Below are 22,011 nucleotides of genomic sequence, written 5' to 3'. Positions count from 1 at the left end.
TAATTAATGAGTTGCCTATACGTCAACAAAGCTTCCGCCAATCTCTGTGCTAAAAAACTAGGAGCTCCCGAGCAAAATCAAAGAGGTGGCGCCTTGGCCACTAGAGCCGAGACTACGCCGGAACGCTATTATTGACTTAGCTTTACGCAACATCAAGCGTGCAGCAGAAGCCAGAGTCAAGGCATATAAGAAAAACGTGAGAAAAACAGTGTTTCATGTAGGACAAAAAGTTCTTATGAGGTCACAAGCTGTCTAACAAACGGTCAGCTGTCTGCAAGAAATTTTTTAATCTCTTTAACGGCCCGTATCGGATAAGGAAGATTCCCCATGAAAACGCTATAGAAGTTGAATCTCTTCGACCGAAGAAATCAAAAGGGCTACACCATGTGTCAAACGTAAAACCATACACTGAGTAGAAAGGACAGTGAGGAGTAGAGAGGATGGTGAAGAGAAACAATTGATTAGTTTACATTTGTGATAAATGCATTTTGAATAATATGTTGGTAAAAATATTGATAAAGATGTTTCTATGTGATTGATTGATGTTTTTAGTTTTTTCTCCTTCCTTGTGCAATTAGGATTTAGGTTGGTTCAAATGTGAAGATAAAAGGTTTCTTTGTGAACGAGTGAAATGCTGTTTATGTTTTTTTTGTGTAAATTGAAAAGAGTCGCTCCTGAGAGAAGCAAGATCTGTGTTGAATTAATGCAAATCTCAGGGGAATATCCGATCTGTGGGTATTATGGGTCTGGCAAACCCAGGTCCCCAGCTGTTAGTAGCCTTGTTTCCGATTTTCTGCTTTCAGTGCTACTATTTATTACTATTCTATATCTGTCAGTATAAATCAGGATCTCTTACTATAGTATGTGTGCTGTATGAGTATTTTAAGATAGGAGAACTCTGAGAAAGGAATGAGTAAGTTTGGAATCTTGAAAACAGGATGCGATAATACGATTGTTTAACCAATGGCTTCCCAATATGCGCTAATATGTTAATATTGATGATATATGTCTTTTTTGTTCTTTATAGCTGAGTATGTAAAGTGCTGTCTGTGGATTTCGTCAGTATATTGATTCCCTTCAAGGTGAAAGAAGAATTGTGGTTTGTGTAATTTACGTGGCCCTGAAATATTATTGTGGTAGTCAAATACGAGTCGTTTTTCAGCAAATGGAGAATGGAACAGAAATATGGATCCTTTTTGTAGTCTTGACTGATGTTGAGCCAGAGCCTAAAAATTATTCTGCTTTAATACTTGTCCTAGAAAAGTAACGTTTATTTGTTCTGCTGATGCTGTGAGCATTACAGCTTACTGTTTTCGCTGGTGCGGGATGCACTGCAGCCTATGTGAGTTGAACTGAAGAAATGTCCCTCTTGAAGGTAGTGGAATATTAAATAACTTTGGTTATGGGACCGAAGGAAAGCTTGGTTTAAGGTAATATGGATGAAGCAAAACATTTGTCATTTAAACTACAGGAGAATTCGGATCTTTTGTGTCTGTTGTAAGTTCAATATGTGAAGATGAAACTGTTTTACAGAATAGAGGTGACCACAATTTTGCCAAGCATGAGACATGAATCCAGAATGACCACCACCGGCGAAATAACTGATTTGGAAGCGAAAGGTAACTTAAAGAAGGAATGAAATGGGTAAGAAAATGTAGTATAACCTGTATAATGAAAATATATGTGTGATTAATTCTTGTGATAACGTAATTTTAGATGAAATTGTCTTACTGTTTTATGTATAATGTATGTATGTATGTATGTATGTATGTATGATTAATGTATAATTGCGAGTCTCTTATCAGGTGTGTGAACTGGTATAAATGTTTTGGCGTGTAAATAACCATTGTTCTTTTTACTGTGTATGTTTAAGGAAAGTTTTTCCATATTTATCATGTGACAAGACGTATGCCGCGAGCGTCAGGAAGAGGACGAATGGAACAATGTTCTACTGGTATAAACACTGTGCTGAAGTAGCATTGAAGTAGCTTGTTGGGTTAACTAGTAGTCGATTGAAGTAAAATTTTGAGTAATGCATGTTTATGGGTAGTTAGTTTGTAGAATAGACAACAGGTGCGCATGTGTGTGTGTAAATAACATGTGAACCCCATGCTGTCCTGACCTATACTTGCACAAGGCATAATCGCATTCATTTTAGTGAATTAATAAGTAGCATTTGATTTATTAAAATGCAAGTGAACCACATTAGTGATGTGGATTTATATATTATATTGTCAGTTCATTTAATTTTTATTTTTATACTGTCAAGTCATTTAACTTCTATTTTTATATTGCCGATTCATGTAACTTTTTTATTTTAAAAAAAGTCTCACTTTTGTTCTTAAAAATTGTGAAAGACAATACTAAGCGGTATTATGTATGACATTTTGTAATCACATAACTATGATGAACAATTTTTGTGAATGCAGTTGAGAACCTGAAAGCGAATCGGCTAAACTCTTACGAGACAGCGGGAGCAGCGAGGAGGAGGACTAGTTGTAAACAGGCGGGTTCCCCAGCAGGACACACTGTCAACCGGGCCACTTCGGGAGCGCGGTCGACAACAAAAGAAGGGGACGGCACAAATACTTTCCCTTGCACCCGGCGCTAATGGCCGGCCGTGCCAGTGCGACCCTTCGTGGAGGCGATGACCTTAGATGGCCGAGCGGTCCACCGCGCGGAAATCCATCTGCTGGCAACGCACCACACGCAAGCGACCGTGACGAAACGGCCGCGGTGAAACGACAGAAGACAGGGGATAAAGGGGCGTGGAGCCTTTTGACACATACTGTCCAGAGAAACTGGCAGACTTCAACGACGCCTATCAACATTTCCTGGCGGATGCCCACTGTCAAGCGACAGTAAATCATGGTTCGATGTTCTCTGTTTCTAAGGGTGGCACGAAGAAGAGCCATTAAGTGTCATCCTTGCCAAGGAATATCAACCTGGCGTGTCAAACGAGGATACCGCACGAATTTGACAAGACACACATGAAACCAAATCGAGATGTACGTGACACGAGCCACCAAGAGAAACTTCATGAGAGGGCAGAGACGGCGGGATTGCACGCAACAGATGGACAAAAAAAAGCCCTACTGACAGCTGCGGCGACGAACACTCCCCCCCCCCCACCCCCACCCTCCCCTTATGTTGTGCCTCGGAACAGTGGAACTACTGAGTGTGTCAGAGAACAGTGATTATACGGTTCTTAGTCCAATGCATATACGTGTGTTTCTGTCAGCGAAACTTTGACTCGTGTGTTTTGCTGGGGTTCGACTTATTGGTGTTTTTTTTAGACGTAGACTATTGTACTTTCAGAGCTGTTTTATTTATCAATGTTTGTTTTTGTGTGATGTATTAGATTTGTGATATTTTGTTTCGTAAATTCATTGCTGTGGCACTGCGTTTATCAGTCAGATAGCTTTTCATTCTCATTGGACTGTGATCGATTAGCCTTTGCATGGGGCATATTTATAGTGAGGAACCCCATAACGGTAACAATCACATAATTAATTGTGGTTTCAGTATAACGACACAGTGATCATTGTTTGCTAATTAACTTAAATATGGTAGAGTGATTAAATTAGTGCCACAAAGTTATTTTAATTCTACAAATTATTAGTTTTATAAGATATAGAATTTTTTGTGATAACCACTTTGTAAAACATGTTTTTTTTCTCCTATCACTTTTTTTGCTTTTGCGGATTGTGCATTGTAATGTTCTGCTTTATAATACTGATGTTATTTTCATGTTCTCTTTTAATTGCTGTGCCACCTTTGCTATTTTCATAAATTTTACTTGTTAAAAAACAGTCATAAATTATCCTGTGATCAGTTGGCTCTTGCAATGAGCGAATACTGGTGAACTCCATAAAGGTAAAAACCAGAAGTTGTTTTCATATTAATGACACAGGGACCATTGTTTTTACTTGCTGACCGAATTAGGTCTACACGATCTTTTAAATAGGTGTCTCAGATTGTGTTCTTTTTCTGTTTGAAACTGGTAGATTTTAAAGATTTGTTGAAATTATTGTGTTTTAGCAAGTAGCTGGTGACCTTTTGCCTTTTCTTTGCATTTTTGGTATAAGTTGGGTGTGAGAAGCCTGCTTGGGAATGTCCTAGCATGGTCAGAAAATTTCTTGCACAGTCTTTTCCCGGAGCGTTGGGGTTATGAAAAGTCTCTGTTGGATTCCTTTCATGTTAATTTCTTAAATCTGTTGTCATTTACGGCATAAATTCCTCTCTAAATTTACTGTGGCGTTTCTATCTGGGAGGAGACTGAGTAGTGGAACATGTTACTTTTACATATAAACAAGAACGATGTATCACATTACTACACTTTAAAACACAGTTTATATGTAATTCATGTCACACAGTCTCATACAGAACCTACATCCGCTTTCTTTTATATACTGCATATGATAAGATACTGTCATCCCCATTCCCTTCTGTGTGAGAGGATGAATGAGCAAATGTATTTCTAGTTGCATGCTTAAGTGTAGCAGACAAGCCTGTCTGCTAGAGAACAGTAGGACCAACGTCGGAACAGGTAGCCTACGCTTTCTAAAAGCAGAGAGGTTTCTATCCTTAGTATGGTCCTGTCTGTCCCTTGTCATGTTGGTTTAGGAAGCTGCCTCTCTGGCCACTTCCGTTTGTATTTGTGAGCCACCCTCAGGAAGGGACCATGGCAGTCTGTCCGCGGCGAGAGTCTGAAGTGGTAAGATCTCCAGCTAAGCGCGTGTCTGCTAAGTCCGTAGGACAATGGATTTCTTAAGTTCAGCCTAACTGAAAATTTAATCACCTTTATTTCAGGTTTAGCTCTAAAATATCTAATGTTATCTTAAATTGCAACGCAGTGTAATTCGAGTGTGAAGTTCAGAATATATTCTGGTAGTTGCTTTGTCACTACTTTGTGAGTAAAGTGGAACCACGTGTTGATCAGTAACTAAGTTCATCAATCTTAAATGCGAATGTGCGTGAGATTATAACGTCTCGTCTTGACAATATTTTTCAATATAGCAACTTTTCTTTTTGTTCAACCCACGTGGGGTGTACTTTGTGAGACCAGCACCACGTGCTTATACAATTGCTTGACCCATCAGGTTAATAGTAAGACGATAGTAACCAGTTCGAGGGTTTTCTTTTGTAAATTGCTTTTCGATCTAATTTATTTTAATTATCAAAATTATTGTGGAGTTACACTCTTTGTGTAAACGAAGTTGACCACGTGAAGCATGTAGCGTAATCATCAAAGTAGTCCTCAGCTATTCTTTTCGGGAAGATTTCACAGAGAGTTAGTATGAATTTAGTATACCAGTGTGTGGTAATTACATGACGGACGGGATTGTGCTACGAACATAACTTCTTTGGGTGAAAATTGAATTGGTTGGTTGTGGTTAATTTCCTCTTGCATATGTTTCAATGTTCTTCGTGTGTTATTTTATGAATGCAGTGTTGTATGCAGTCTCCCAGTCTTGGCTCCATATTTGATGTGTTCCGTAAGATTACAATCTCACATTTTCACAATCCTAAATAAGGCACCAGTTTAGTTATGAGTCAAGTTTAAGATGCTGAAATTTCAATGATCAATGTTAAAATAAATTTCCAAATATAAACTGATTTATTTCTTTTTATTTAAATTCTCTTTATATATATATATGTATATATATCACCGGTTGTCGTATGACTATTAAAAGATTATAATTAATGTTAGTCTGGTTGGGAATTTGGTAAGCTAGACTGGATACCTGGTGAAACAGTTGCGCAGTAATGCAAGGTTAACTTACCCAGACAGCTCGCAGCTTTTAGCGCGCTTTTATTGTCTATCAGCACCGCTTTCATAACGAATTAATGTAACAACATCACAGCATAAAACACTTATGTGAATGTTGTCTGTATTCTGACTCTTTTTCAAGCTGTGCAGTCAGTGGTTCCAAAGAAAATGGTACCGCAGTGAAATAAGTGTTCAGTTTTTTATACTATTATAAATATTGTTGTCTGTACCAATATGTAATAAATATCTCAATGATTTTTTGGGAAATGATTTGATTAATGACCCTAATTGTGTGTAAGAATTTTGACTTATATCTCATTTATAGATCAGTTGCACTATGGGCGTAAAGATAATGCTAAAAATGCAGCCGGTTCAGAGGTGTGTGCCCTTTTGTACGCTTTCGCTAGACTGTGGCGGCATATCACAGACGGCTCAGTTCAAGAACTCCCATGTTTATTACCTATCGTTTGTTCTGTTTCGTTATTGCTAGCTAAACTGGATAATAATTGTGGAGCTGCCCGATTTCTGGCAGGTTCATGTAAACTACTGGTATTTGCTAATCGCTCAAGGTGGTTTATCTCATCCTGTACCGAATCGTTATTTTCAACACCCTCTGTTGTCTTGTTCTTACATATTGTTTTCTGTTGTACCAAACAAAATGAAACACTGTTTCTTGGAGAAACAAAATTGCTAAAGTGACCAAACAAACACAATTGTACTAACGTGCATGTAAATATTCAACAACGACATAAATCCACGCAGAACCTGTACTATTATGCCAACTGCTTACGCAAAAAGGCACCCCCTAATCGGGAGACGACAAAATTTCTCAAACTGAAGATAGAATTAAACGAATTGCCTGTAAAAGAAGTACAATGTTACTAAAATTAGGGCAGCAGTATTTTGCTTCCGAGAAGTCTAACACCATCTGACCATTCAGTGCCAGAAGAACCAACGAACGATCCTGGCAGAAAGGTCGACATACATATCCTCCCCACTATATTTTGTTTCTGTATGGAATTTGTAGTGTCACCGCCAGACACCACACTTGCTGGGTGGTAGCCTTTAAATCGGCCGCGGTCCATTAGTATACGTCGGACCCGCGTGTCGCCACTGTCAGTGATAGCAGATAGCAGACCGAGCGCCACCACACGGCAGATCTAGAGACGGACTGGCACTCGCCCCAGTTGTACATCCAACGTTCATAGCAATGGTTCACTGACAAATACGCTCTCATTTGCCGAGACGATAGTTAGCATAGCCTTCAGCTACATTTGCTACGACCCAGCAAGGCGCTGTATTCAATTGATATTGAGATTCTATTAATGTATCATCAAGAGCGATGTTCTACAAATGTGGATTAAAGTTAAGTATTCCAGAAGCTACGTACTTTTCTTTATAGCATTCATTACGTATCCTGTTTCAGACCTCACGCCAGCCTGCCTGAGTTTAAGCGCGTGCCTTTCGGCTTCCTCTCATTGCGTCTAGGCTGTCTTGTCTAGACACAACAAAATTTACTCCAACCTTACCTCCCGCTCCCTAAAAAACTACATATGACCCCACAAAATGTTATTCATCTTAAACTTGTACGCTAAACTTCGACTAAACGGAACCTAATATGAACTGAACTATAACTGATCAGAATGTAACTTATCTTCATGTTAAATGTGCAACTGAAGTAAAATAATTATCTGACGCTAATCAAAATTTCCACTTAACTCACGTCGTTCTCGAAAGCACAACAGCAAACAACAAGGACGCAGCTGCTAAGCTAGATTTCTGTTTCTAAATACGTATTCAAACTGCTGCATGTGATAATGCGTAATGATTAACAGTGGGATGAGAAGACTATATGTTCCTAAGAAACACATTCAAAGACAACGACTTTAGAATCAGATATGTTAATGTATGACTCGGATAAGTTGGGTGGTCTTTCTCTCAGCCCGCATCTCGTGGTCGTGCGGTAGCGTTCTCGCTTCCCACGCCCGGGTTCCCGGGTTCGATTCCCGGCGGGGTCAGGGATTTTCTCTGCCTCGTGATGGCTGGGTGTTGTGTGCTGTCCTTAGGTTAGTTAGGTTTAAGTAGTTCTAAGTTCTAGGGGACTTATGACCACAGCAGTTGAGTCCCATAGTGCTCAGAGCCATTTTTCTTTCTCTCAGCTCTGAGTGAATCAACTAGCTGACAATAAACGATCCTAGTTTCGCAGTGTTGCAGTCATATCGCAAAGTACTTCTCTTCATAAATAACAAAATTATTCGAAACGTATCTATTCATCTTACACATCTTTGGTGTCCTTTACAATCAGTCTTTCATCATCTAACAAAGACCATCACATGTCAACATAGCACTACTGAATACATATATCACCTACCATACTTCAGCTAAAACTGTACCAGACTGTGCAGAAGCAAAGACTGTGCCACGACTACACCATGTGACGTCAACATCGGTAACGTACAAAAACCAAAATAACATGACTACCTTACAATCTGAAATTACTCATACAAAACGGCAATGTCACTTTTGATATTCATCGTAAGACAACCTACGCTGATAATATAATACCATCAGATTCTTTCCATTCACATGCTCAGAAATGCGTTTTTTCGTTCAGTAATAAGTAGTTCTTACTGTTTTCTGTTGTGCTTTCGAGAAATCTACAAACAATGTTGTCGAGGCGAGAGGTACGTGGAAATTTTATTAGAGCCAGATAATTATTTTACTTCAATTGCGCATTTAACCTGAAGATAAGGAGCATTCAGCTCAGTTACAGTTCAATTCACATTAGGTTCTGTTTAGTCAAGGTTTAGCATACGGGTTTAACTTGGATAACAGTTTGTGGGGACGTAGTTTTTGCCAATATGTAGATTTTATTGAGTGGGAGGTAAAGTGGGGCTAAGCTCCATACAGAAACAGAATATAGTGAGGAGGTTGAATGATCGAGGAAATTTAGATCACAGTCGTCATTTTTAATTTCTTTTGTAAATTTAATTTCCTCGTGGAAGTCGTTAAGGTGTCAACAAATAAATTCAATTCTTGGTCAGTTCCATCAAATGCGAAAAATAAGTCGTGTACATAATGTGCATAAAACAGTATTTAACTCACTATTTCTGAATTGGTTTTGAAGAAGCTATCTTCAGGGGAATTAATGGAAATGTCAGCAAGCATGCCAGCTAAGGGACTATCCATCACAAGGCCAACGGATTTAACATATAATTTACGTTAAAAGTAAAATAATTGTATTTTAGGGTGGGGAAGGACCCCTTAAACTTTTTTTCGCTTCGGGCCGTGCGCCCTGTCCACACCACGTTCCATATAATCCCGCGGCGGTCGTACTGTTCTGCTCCACACTGCTGCTGGCTTGCCTGAAATTATCGATCGAAATATGCGGGTGATTGTTGATGATGCGGAAGCCCAATGATCGCACGAAAGTTCTTGCGCTCGTCACGCACACACCGATATTTGGTACCAATCTTCCTTGATACTACTAACAAATTTTAACGCTGTTCACAAAGTTAAATTTACCGTTCCCAGTTCTCAATTGTATGAGCGTGTGCGTAACCGTTGCGGCGCGGTTGATTGTTGATGATGCGGAACGCGATGACCGAACGCACGTTCTCACGCTTGCTACATACACTGACACTTAAACGCTCTCTTTTGTGGTAAATGGTATTACTGATTCACATTAGTTCATCTGGGAGACCCAACACGGCGCGGATGATTGATGCTGTGCGACACGCAACGACAGGATACACAAATACGTTATTAGCGACACTGCTCATTTTTAATTACATCTTGACACACTTTCCTCTGAATCACTTCCATATTCCATCACTTTACTGTAACAGCACTTGTAGCAACACTTCAACTTCCATACTAACAATTCCTCTCACATGCAGAGCTACCCACAACACGACACAACAGTTCCGTGTCCCGCGCTCAACTCTGCTAACGCGTTGCCCGCAAAGACACTCCGCAATCAAACCAGAGACATGACAATACGCTTACAAACTGCTTCATCAGTTCTGTGATTTGCATCTCATTTAACTTTTTATGCAGTAATTGGTCCTTTTTTTATAACTGCAAGTGTCATGTCAATAGGTACGTTCGTGTACAAGCTTGCAATACCAAAGGACAACAAACTAGAATGAAGAGTGCGTTTGAGCGTATTCACGATATCAGATCTTGACTATTTTTAAATGGAAAATTACAGTGAAAAGTAAAAGATTCCTTGAGTTTCCCTTATCAGTGCCTAGATAACTTGTGGTGATCACTCCCTATTTACGATCGGGCTTAAGCTTCCGTAGTGTTAAGTGGAAGTTTCTCATCTTTGTGACGTTATTTTAGCTCATACTTTCTCTTCTTTCCCCATGCATGTTTGGCAGTGGTCTTTTGAAAATAGAATTCCAGCTTCCATACGCTGAATTTACGTACAGTATTACTTTGTCAGCAAATGTGTAAGAGATTATACGTAATGTGTACCAGTAAATTTATTTCATTATTAGTGTCCTTGTAGAAGAAATTTTTTCATTTTTATTTTAATGTAAAATGCGTTTACCTAACACAAGCATGGCATAGCTCTCACGCGCATGTATTTAGTGCCCTCTGAATCCCTATTTTCCTTGTCGCTTAAGCCTTTGCCTTTGAACAGTAGGCCTTTTCTCTGGCATGGTGAATACTTATGTTATGCAAATATTTTGTTCTTTGGAATCCTGTTATAATTGCACCTCAACAGGTATTGAAAGGGGAGGTTGGCAAAGCTTATAGGTGACAGCATAGGTGGGGGTGGTGGGATCACTCATGGGAAAATTCCGGTAGTTGTGGGTGTTAGAGCTGTACCTTTTTTAGACTGAAGTCAGCTGATAGGTATTCCTGCTTAAGGGAAGTATCTCTAACAAAGAAACCACTTTCGACAAATCCTAGGTATCTGATTAATGAGGGAATTAGTATATTTCATCAAAATATACAAGGTATTAGAGATAAAGTTAGTGAACTGCTTGTAGATGTTGACTCTGAAATTATTGGTATATCTGAACACTTCTTATATAAGGAAATAATTCATAGGCTTCCTTTACCAGGATACAGGTTGGCTGGCAGTTTTTCTAGGAGCTCTTTGCGGTGTGGGGGAGTAGCCATGTATGTGAAAAACGGTATCCCATTTGAGTCAATTGATGTTTCAAAGTACTGCACTGAAAAGGCGTTTGAATGTTGTGCAGGTGCGGTTAAATTTAGTGGAGCTAAACTTCTTACTGTTGTTATTTATAGATCCCCAGACTCCGATTTCACAACATTTTTGGTAAAGCTAGAGGAGGTTAAAAAATCATTCCAGGGATTTAAGCTGCACTCTTTGATGCCTGTGTAACCGTACCTTCGGAAATCGTAACGTATTCGGATAAAGCAGCGAGAATACAAAAGTCATTGTTGCTCGTTTCACACTCAAAAATTTATCTTTCGTTTTATAATCAGAATAAAAGAAAAAATCGTCTAAACATGCCTGAGTACTATGTGCGCAGCCAATCACAAGTGTGGATAAAACGTGAAGGAACCTTCTTACTAAAAAGGGGACGTAAAAGCCACGGCTAACACCAACCAGTTTTGCACCGTGGTATTTCCGACCCGACATTCCTCCACTGTTGCGTCGGGTAAAAAATGTGTTGTCAGGAACACCACTTTGACGTCACGGATCGCAGAGTCCATGGTCGGAAAGTCCTCGACATCATTTACTTGCCTCTGAATATGACTTTCGCGCTACGGTGAGTACTGTTGAGTAGTACTGAATTGCCGGCCACTATGACCGAGCGGTTCTAGGCTCTGCAGTATGGAACCGCGCTGCTGCTACGGTCGTAGGTTCGAATCCTGCCACGGGCATGGATGTGTGTGATATCCTTGGGTTGGATAGGTTTAAGTAGTTCTAAGTCTAGGGGACTGATGACCTCCGATGTTAAGTCCCGTAGTGCTTAGAGCCATTTGAACCAAGTACTGAATAACGTATTTGTTTCAACTGCATTATCTGGAAGGACTGAGCCTGTGTTTGTAGTAATTAGGCATTTGTTTTCCACAGTGCGTCACTGTCGAACAGGACTGTACATGCCCGACGTCGTTGCAAGAGTAATGTCTTTGCATCGAGCTGGAAAGGAGGCGAAACCGCTTCAATGTATAAGGACAGAAAACCTTGTGTCAGTTCTACTATCTGTTTCATTTCATTAGAACCTGTTTCACTAAAACACTAATTCTGAAGGGGGCAACAAGTTCTCTCCCACCTGAAATCAGATTAGTACAGTTACTTCTAAGCACCAATGATGACTATCAAAGTTAACTGGAGTGTCAGTTACAGCTTTGATTATCATACCTGAAAGAATGCCTGTACGGATTCAACAATCAGCTCAGTATCGTTGAGAGGTGGCATGAGGCCCCTCTCACATTTCTATCTTACGATTTCGTCTCTAATTGCATGCGGTGAAAAGTTGCTATTCCTTCACACGCGGACTTCCCACGCAGCGTCTCTCGTCACCCGGGTGGTCCGGTGACAGGCGGGCACTGTTGATCTGGAAAGGGTTAAGCTGACGGGTGTGAGGAAGTCGAGTGAGTGCTTTGCGGACGCCGACATTGTCAAAAGACACGCCCGGAGGGGTCTGAAGTAGCAGCTGTGCTAGAGGTTCCGTTGCTTCGCAGAAACTTAGCGAAAACACTTTCTGGCGGGCTACCAGCGAGGCGTGGGAATGACTTGTGTGCCCAGGCAGTTGTGGCGGGAAAATTCCCACGCTTTCTGCAAAATAGTAACTGTGATTGGCTTGCTCAGGGCATAGCTCCGTGACGTAGCAAAATCAGCGCAGAAATTGGCGCCAAGAATCTCCACTGGTGGAATGTTAGTGCTCCAGCAATAGAGTGGATTTATCCGCCGGTTTTCGAGTTGCTGATTGGAACGTTTAACCACGGCCACTGTCGTGGGGGCTTGAATGTTGTGTGTTTGGCCTGTACGGGTGCTCTAGGTAGTCGTCTCTCGCCTTTCAGTCGAGGACGTCGAAGCAACCAGCCATGGCCTCCGGCACGCCAGATCGTGTTCTGGCAGTTAAGAAGACAGTTTGGTAATGTATGTCCGCAGCACCGGCAGATAGGGATTTTCCTAGGTGATAATCAGAGCTCAGCAGAGCGCGCCTGTTCGTCTTTTTCTAAATTTGTTCCGTCTTGAGTAGCAGCAATTAATGTTGGGTTAGCTGTGTGTCTCTCTTAAGATTTGAGTGGCAAGGAATTGGCTCCACATACCACTTCGTCATAAACCTCACAATCTAGTTTAGGGACAACTTCACCTTCACAGCGTTTGTTTGAGTATCCAATTTGAGCCAATTTGATGTATGATAAATGTTTCATGTGTTTTTGTCTATTATTTTGTGTTTAGTCTTAATAAATCATATTGTTATTTTGGACAGAACTTTCATTCTGTTAATCGGTAGAGCAACCCATCATTTCTCACTACGTTAATGAAACCTTCCTTTATTTAACTTATTTATCAAATTAAATTATTGCAGGTGCCAAACTCTTTTATACTCCACTTTAATAGCGTTTCCCGTCACACATTGCAGTGAAGTACCTCTACATAAAGTAGCACACAAATGATGAACAAGTGTCGTTGCTACTATGACTGTAGTGTAACAACAATGAGCCTTTTAAGAAACCCTGCTTAAAAAAATCAATGTAAATGAAATAAAACTTTCTGAGAAGAACTTAAAACACAAAATTGTCGTAGAAGTATAGAGTCCACGAAACTGCTCTAATTTCCACTGGTTCGCTCAGTATGCAATAGAACGACGATTCTTCGTTACCTTATTTGCTGGAAACTATCACTCGTGGACGATGTAAATGTGGTTACGCGTCACTAGGATGTTGTCACAGTCATATTTTGCCAGAAGAAAGCAAATTCAATCGATATCCACAACTGTTCACAGAAATTCCAGGATTCTAATTGTTTATTTTCAACTGGTAAACGAATACAATCCTTTTAAATAAAATTTTAAACGAACGGCTGCTAACTGTTCAATCGCAGTCGAGAAAACCAGAGCTGGTTCTTTAACAGTTGAGTGTCATAGATATTGAAGTCAGTGAGCACAGAGAGATTAGTTTGATGAACTTTGGCACAAAAGTTCGGTACTCTTCATTATCCATCTCGTTACTGATTACCATCAAAGTCTATTACACATTTTTAAGTTATAAAAGGGGCATAGCAACAATGGCAAAAACATATATTTCGCTGTCTTCTTTGCGTAAGTACCAGTGCATTAGTCACTCTTGTCTATACTCCACTTCGTACTTTTTGTTGGAGTGCTGATTATTCAGCGCTCAGTCTTACTACCTTTTTAATCATTGTCTTTAGATCACCAGCTACACACGTACGCCATCTTCCATTGTTCCATGCTTTCCTACTATTTGAGCAACAATACCTTTCAAAAATTACCACATGGACCACACCAATAAAAAGGTATTATTTATAATTCTCTCTCTCTCTCTCTCTCTCTCTCTCTCTCTCTCTCTCTCTCTTTCTCTTTCTCTACATTCGAGCAGGTCGAGGAAGACGACCGACCGCCGTGTCATCGTTAGCCGTTAGGCGTCATTGGATGCGGATGTGGAAGGACATGTGTTCAGCATTCTGCTCTATCGGCCGTTGTCAGTTTGTCAGTTTACGTGAGCGGAGCCGTTATTTCTCAATAAAGTTGCTCCTCAATTTGCCTCACAAGTGCTGAATGCACCATACTTACCAACAGTGTTCGGCAGACCTGGACGGTTACACATCCAACCGCTAGCCAATCCTAACAAGGCATACCTTCGATGATCCATTAAATTTTTGGCACGCAGCCGCGCAAATAAAATTTCCTCCATTTATATTTCGGCCGCGTATCGTCCGGCCATCCTCAGAGTGAGTCACAAGACCACTCTGAGGATGGCCGCACGTTACGCGGCCGAAATATCAGCGGAGGAAATTTTATTGGCACTGCTGCATGTCCGAAATTTAATGGATTGTTCATTACGCCGCGAGAAGTTGAAAATGCACATACCTTCGATGATCGTGTTACCACTGCCACAAGGCCACTGGCAATGGTTTATATTTACAGTTGAGAAACAGTAACTGAGTTAATAATTAAGACCTCTGCACAGAAGGTAAATACCAAATTAAAAATAATATTTTTTATTAATGGTGATTACCAGTAGTTAGTTGGCCCGATAAAACACCTCAACATTCGTGGCTATCGATATTAATAGTAAGTATCGATGTACTTACATGATTTCCTGATGGTTAAATTTCTATTGTCTACACTACTGATTGATGACTGCTTCTGCGCTGTTCGACGCTACCCAAGTTAATATGAAGGTACAACTCTTCATCTGAACCTACTTGGTTTTATTTGTCTGCGTTCCCGCTAAAATTTTAGGGGATCCAGAATCTGAGCTTCCAGATTTCGGCGTTTTAGGTGTCTACCTAGCTCACGTCTAGCGTAGAGCCATCCCGCTACCGTCATCGTCGTATAGCAGCACCAATGGAGCGGGCCCGGAGGACGCCTCCCGGCAGTGCGTGCCGTAGTGAGGAGAGGCCGTCGCCCCTGCCGCTGACTCACTCGGGGAGCCGCAGGCCGCGCGTCGTGCCCTTGTATAGCCGCGCGGCAGGCGTCATATAAGGGCGGCCTGGGTTTAAAGCCCGGCCGGGTCGCGCACCTGTCGTTGACACTGACTCACCGCGGGCAGACGCCTCCGATCCAGCGCCGGCTTCCAGCTGCCGGTCACGCGCCGACCACAGGCCGCGCTCTGGAAACTAATGCCTGCAGGGAGAGGGGCGAGGAAGGAGTCGTCGCTGCCGCGTAGCCGTGCTCGCCAGCTAGCAGCAGTATAAACTCCGCACTCACAGCTGGCACATGGTGGTGAGTTCACCAGTGTTATGCCTGGGAATACTGCACCACTCAAAACAACTCTTTCGGTTAAATATCCTTTTTTTACGTAATAAAATGATGTCATTGTATTATATTTATGTACTAAGATGGTATCTGTTCTTTCGGACATGTCCGAAAGAACAGATAGCATCTTATTATATAAATAGTTAAGGCTCTCCGGCCACTTGACCTTCTTCTGTGCAGATGCACAAACAGTGCCCGAACTCTTACGGGAATCGGCAACGCGCAGCGAGTAATGAGTATAATGGGCGGGGGCACTACGAATGTAATGCGGGACAATACGTTGACAATAAGGGTTTCGCGGGATGCATGCCAGAGATAAGTCCCCGCAGCCGCACTATCCTGTGAGTCCTCGGTGGCTCAGAAGGATAGAGCGTCTGCCATGTAAACAGGAGATCTCGAGTTCGAGTCGCGGTGGGGGCACACGTTTTCATCTGTCCCGGTTGACGTATTATATTGCAGTCAGACTCTGTGACTCAAGACACCATCTTCACGGCAGTCCAGTCGTATACACGATCCGATCAGCGGCCAACGTCTATTAACTGGCTTCCCTAGAATGGCATGGTAGCTGCAGACACAACTTTGCTTTCACAGTAATCTAAGCAAGCCAGTTTATAGATGTTGGCCACTGATGGGATCGTGTTGTAAGGTTCTGCTCTTGTAAATAATTCACCTTTACTGTACTGGGACAAATATGCATAACCGCTCTGCTTTTGCCTAACGTTCAGAGGTACGAGGGGGAGTCAAATGACAACCTTAAATATTTTTTTAAATATTATTTATTGTGCAGAAGTGGTACAAAGCTGTAACACTTTTCAACATAATCTCCCCCACGGTCAATGCAAGATCTCCAGCGCTTACTAAGTGCATAAATTCATTTAGAAAAAAATTCTTTTGGTAGTCCGCGCAACCACTCACGCACCACGTGGTGTTCCTCTTCATCAGAACGGAAATTCTTTCCTCCCATTGCGTCTTTGAGTGGTCCAAACATATGGAAACCACTTGAGGCAAGGTCTGGTGAGTATGGTGGATGAGGAAGACACACAAAATGCAGGCCTGTTGTTGCTACTGTTGTATGGGCAGTCTGGGGTCTTGCATTGTCATGTTGCAAAAGGACACCTGCTGACAGCAATCCACGTCGCTTTGATTTGATTGCAGGCCGCAGATGATTTTTTAGGAGGTCTGTGTATGATGCACTGGTGACAGTGGTCCTTCTAGGCACGTAATGCTCCAAAATGACGCCCTTTTCGTCCCAAAAGAGAGCCAGCATAACCTTCCCTGCTGATGGTTCTGTTCGAAACTTCATTGGTATTGGTGATGAGGAATGGCGCCATTCCTTGCTCGCTCTCTTCGTTTCCGGTTGGTGGAAGTGAAGCCACGTTTCGTCCCCAGTAACGATTCTTGCAAGGAAGCCACCACCTTCTCGTTCAAAACGCCGAAAAAGTTCTTCACAAGGATCAACAAGTCGTTCTTCCATTTCTGGAGTCAGCTCCCGTGGCACCCATCTTGCAGACACTTTGTGAAACTGGAGCACATCATGCACAATGTGGTGTGCTGACCCATGACTAATCTGTAAACATGCTGCAATGTCATTCAGCGTCACTCCTTCACTATAGCTTCAACTGATGCAATGTTCTGTGGAGGTGCAACTTGTTGTGTCTCACATGGACGACGAGCGCCTTCCACAGAAGTCACACCATTTGCGAACTTTCTATTCCATTCGTAGACTTGCTGCTGTGACAAACATGCATCACCGTACTGAACCTTCATTCTTTGATGAATTTCAATAGGTTTCACACCTGCACTACGCAAAAACCGAATAACATAACGCCCTTCTCCCCTGGTGCAAGTCGCTAGTGCGGCGGCCATCTTTATACTGATACTGCGACGGTATGTGTGCATCTGCACTATGCTGCCACCTACGGGCCATTCTGCACGCTGTCTGTAGCACGCTTACCAACTTACAGGATAACGGCGCGAAATTTCGATTTGTTATTACAAATTTAAGCTTTTATTTGACTCACCCTCGTATATTCTGCAGTAATTCTGACGACGTATGTTCTATGAACATGTGATACTATAGTCCATATCGAAATATATGTGTTTTGATGTTTTCTATCTCTTCTATTAATCTGAACGAATAATTTCGGAACATCCTGCATATCTCACCTTTCTTGCTGATCAATCCTCAGGTTTCGGATGATATTCACATTAAAAGTCAGTGAGTTGCTGCCAAAAGTAGAAATTGGTAACGCACATGTATTGAAAGCTTTCTCTGCCATATTAGTTAGAAGATTAGATGTAGTGATTAGTGTATCTGGGATTGTAAAACAGTGAAGATCCTTAGACGCCAGGAAGGCGTCCCCATAAGATTATATATTGACTATGCTACGAATATAGCACCACTGTTATCTATCATATATCAGAGATCATTGGAACAGCGGAAAGTTCCAGGGGACTGGAAGCAGGCCCAGGTCATAGCAAGGGTAGAAAATCGGATGCACGTAATTACCGGCCAATTTCACTGACATCGATTTGTTGTAGATTCATGGAACATATCTTGTGTTCAGACATAATGACCTTTCTAGACTCTGAGAAGTTCATCTGCAGAAAAGAGCACGGTTTTAGGAAACAGCGATCATGCGAGACACAGCTGGCCCTCTTTGTGCGTGATGTACAATAGGCTCTAGATACCGACTCCCAGATTGATGCCATATTTATCGACTTTCGGAAGGCGTTCGACTCAGTTCCGCACTGGCGCTTGCTCAAAAAAGTACGCGCCTACGGTCTATCCGAAGACGTATGCCGTTTGTATAAAAATTTTTCTAACAGACAGGGAGCAGTATGTCGTCCTCAACGGGGTGACTTCAACAGAAACAAGCGTAACGAAAGGTGTGCTGTAGGGCAGCATAATAGGTCCGCTGCTTTTTTGCGATTTACATAAACGATGTGCTTGATGGTATTGACAGTGGCATTAGACTGTTTGGCGATGATGCTATAGTCCACAGGAAAGTAGTGTCACACGAAAGTTGTGAACAAATCAATGAGAATTTAGAGAAAACAAATGAGTGGTGTAATGACTGGCAGTTATCTCTTAATATTAGTAAGTGTAACCTACTGCGTATAACAAGGCGCAAATCCCCATCAATGTACGAGTACAAAATAAATGCCCAGTCTTTGGAAGCGGTAACATCCGTCAAGAATCGGGGTGTGACTATTCGAAATGATCTCAAATTGAATGATCAGATTAATTAAATAATGGGTAATGCAAACTCTAGATTGCCTGTATGGGTAGAATCCTGAAGCAATGCAGTCCCTCAAGAAAGGAAATAGCTTAAAATACGTTAGTTCGTCCAGTCTTAGAGTGTTGTTCGTCTGTATGGGACCCTTGCCAGTTGGGTCTGATTCAAGAGACTGAGAAGGTCCAAAGGAGAGTGGCAAGATTCGTGACTGGTATATTTAGACATCGTGAGAGCATTACAAATCTCAAAATCTCATAGAAGGTTTGAAGTGGGACACACTTGCAAATAGATGGCGCGCTAAACGGAAGGGGCTGCTCACTAAACTCCGAAATCCGATCTTCACCGAGGATGAAGAGCATATAATATAACCACCGACTTTCAAATCACGCAATGATCACCGTTCAAAGATAAGGGAAATTAGAGCTAGTACTGAGGCGTTCAGACAGTCGTTTTTCCTTCGAACGATCCGCGAGTGAAACGGGGGGGGGGGGGGGAAGGGGGGGATATGACTGGCGCGTATTGTGCCCTCCGCCACACACCGCTTGGTGGCTAGCGGAGTTTATATGTAGATATAGAAAATTAGATTGGAATTATGGTGATGAAAGGATACGTCCACATGACAGGGTACAGCGCCACCAGAATTGCATGCTATTAATACGGTGTCTGGAAAGCCTACCATTAACTCTTCAATTGATGTCCAATTGTAAATATTAAATTCGATAAATATATTATCATCTGATATCATCTTGAATATGATCTAAATGAATTACGGAAGCTCTAGGCTTAAGGTAGGTTAGGAGTGAGCATCATTTCTGGAAACTCATCTACTATCGTCAGTAAACAGTAACCCGAAAAGTACCGACAACCTGAAAAGTACTGACAACCCGAAAAGTACCGTGTAAGTAGGCTGTCTATGTTTTCTTATTGGCAACGTTACGTAGCACTCTGTATGAAAATCACTGGCTGTGCTGTGTGCAGTCTGTGGCTAGTTTGCATTGTTGTCTGCCATTGTAGTGTTGGGCAGCTGGATGTTAACAGCGCGTAGCGTTGCGCAGTTGGAGGTGAGCCGCCAGCAGTGGTGGATGTGGGCAGTGGTGGATGTGGGGAGAGAAATGGAGTATTGAAATTTGTAAGACTGGATGTCATGAACTTCTATGTATATTATGATTTTTCAACACTATTAAGGTAAATACATTGTTTGTTCTCTAGTAAAATCTTTCATTTGCTAACTATGCCTATCAGTAGTTAGTGGCTTCCGTAGTTTGACTCTTTTATTTAGCTGGCAGTAGTGGCGCTCGCTGTATTGCAGTAGTTCGAGTAACCAAGATTTTTGTGAGGTACGTGATTTGTGTAAGGTAAAGGTTAAAGTTAGTCAGGGCCATTCTTTTGTAGGGATTTTTGAAAGTCAGATTGCGTTGCACTAAAAATATTGTGTGCCACATTAAACACAGTCATGTATAATTTTTCTAAGGGGACGTTTCATATGGCGACCCTGCCAGGATGGTAAAGATGTTTAGACATTTATTCTGTTTTGTTTTAATGCTCATGTGTGAAGTTGATGTTTCAAAAGTTATTCTGATCTTTTATGTATGTACTTACGTCTTAAATCTTGTAACACCGATGTCCATGTTTATTTCTTTTCTTTTGTTTGCACGTGTGTTAATAATTCAGCAAGGGACTGGATAACAGCATTGCTGGTTCTAAGGATAATTCCAAAAACTTTGTGAGTGTACAAGTGGTGGTTATGGACTTGCTATATTATCCGCAAGACTCTTCAATGGTGATTGTACACCTGCACAGTCACAACAGATGGCTGCTGGCCATCTCTACAAGGACTACAGTGAGTCTACACCTTTGCTGACTCACCAATACCATTATTTCTACAAGGACTGCAGCGGGTCTGCACCTCTGGTGGCCGACCAATACCGTAATCTCTACCAGGACTACAGTGGGTCTGCTCTGTGATGACCAACCTACCAATACTCTTCAAAATGTCGACTGACTCTGCTGTGGGTTTGCTCTGTTGTGGACCAATACCTGTCTGCATGTCAAGAGTCAGCACTGTCTTTAGGTTGGAAGGACAACACTACTTATTCAAGATTGCATGGAAATCCACTACTTCTGTGTGCATTTTCATTTACTGCTCAGACTTTGAGAAAAACACTGCAATGTTACTGTGATGAATGATCAGAACTGTCTTTATGGACTGTGAGAAAATTTTAGCTTTCGACCAACATTGTATCAATAAGTGTGTGCATTTGATATCTTTGTTATTGTAATTATGAAAAATTTTATCAAATCATTATTGGCCACTGCCCAAAGCAATTTGTAAATCGACACGTCGAAAAGTGCCGACACGTCGAAAGTGCTGACACGTCGAAAGTGCCGACACGTCGAAAGTGCCGACACGTCGAAAGTGCCGACACGTCGAAAGGGCCGACACGTCGAAAGGGCCGACACGTCGAAAGGGCCGACACGTCGAAAGGGCCGACACGTCGAAAGGGCCGACACGTCGAAAGGGCCGACACGTCGAAAGGGCCGACACGTCGAAAGGGCCGACACGTCGAAAGGGCCGACACGTCGAAAGGGCCGACACGTCGAAACGCGCCGACACGTCGAAACGCGCCGACACGTCGAAACGCGCCGACACGTCGAAACGCGCCGACACGTCGAAACGCGCCGACACGTCGAAACGCGCCGACACGTCGAAACGCGCCGACACGTCAAAACGCGCCGACACGTCGAAACGCGCCGACACGTCGAAACGCGCCGACACGTCGAAACGCGCCGACACGTCGAAAAGCGCCGACACGTCGAAAAGCGCCGACACGTCGAAAAGCGCCGACACGTCGAAAAGCGCCGACACGTCGAAAAGCGCCGACACGTCGAAAAGCGCCGACACGTCGAAAAGTGCCGACACGTCGAAAAGTGCCGATACCTCGAAAAAATCTGGTATGAAAATAATTATCAGCCCCTGTAAAGGAACCCGCGAAAACCACCGAACCCGCGAGAACCACCGAACCCGCGAGAACCACCGAACCCGCGAGAACCACCGAACCCG

The sequence above is a fragment of the Schistocerca serialis genome, chromosome 7 (assembly GCF_023864345.2).
Source record: "Schistocerca serialis cubense isolate TAMUIC-IGC-003099 chromosome 7, iqSchSeri2.2, whole genome shotgun sequence".
Classification (NCBI taxonomy): Eukaryota; Metazoa; Arthropoda; class Insecta; order Orthoptera; family Acrididae; genus Schistocerca; species Schistocerca serialis.
The sequence above is the reverse complement of the archived record's forward strand: the minus strand, read 5'-3'. Positions refer to the sequence as shown.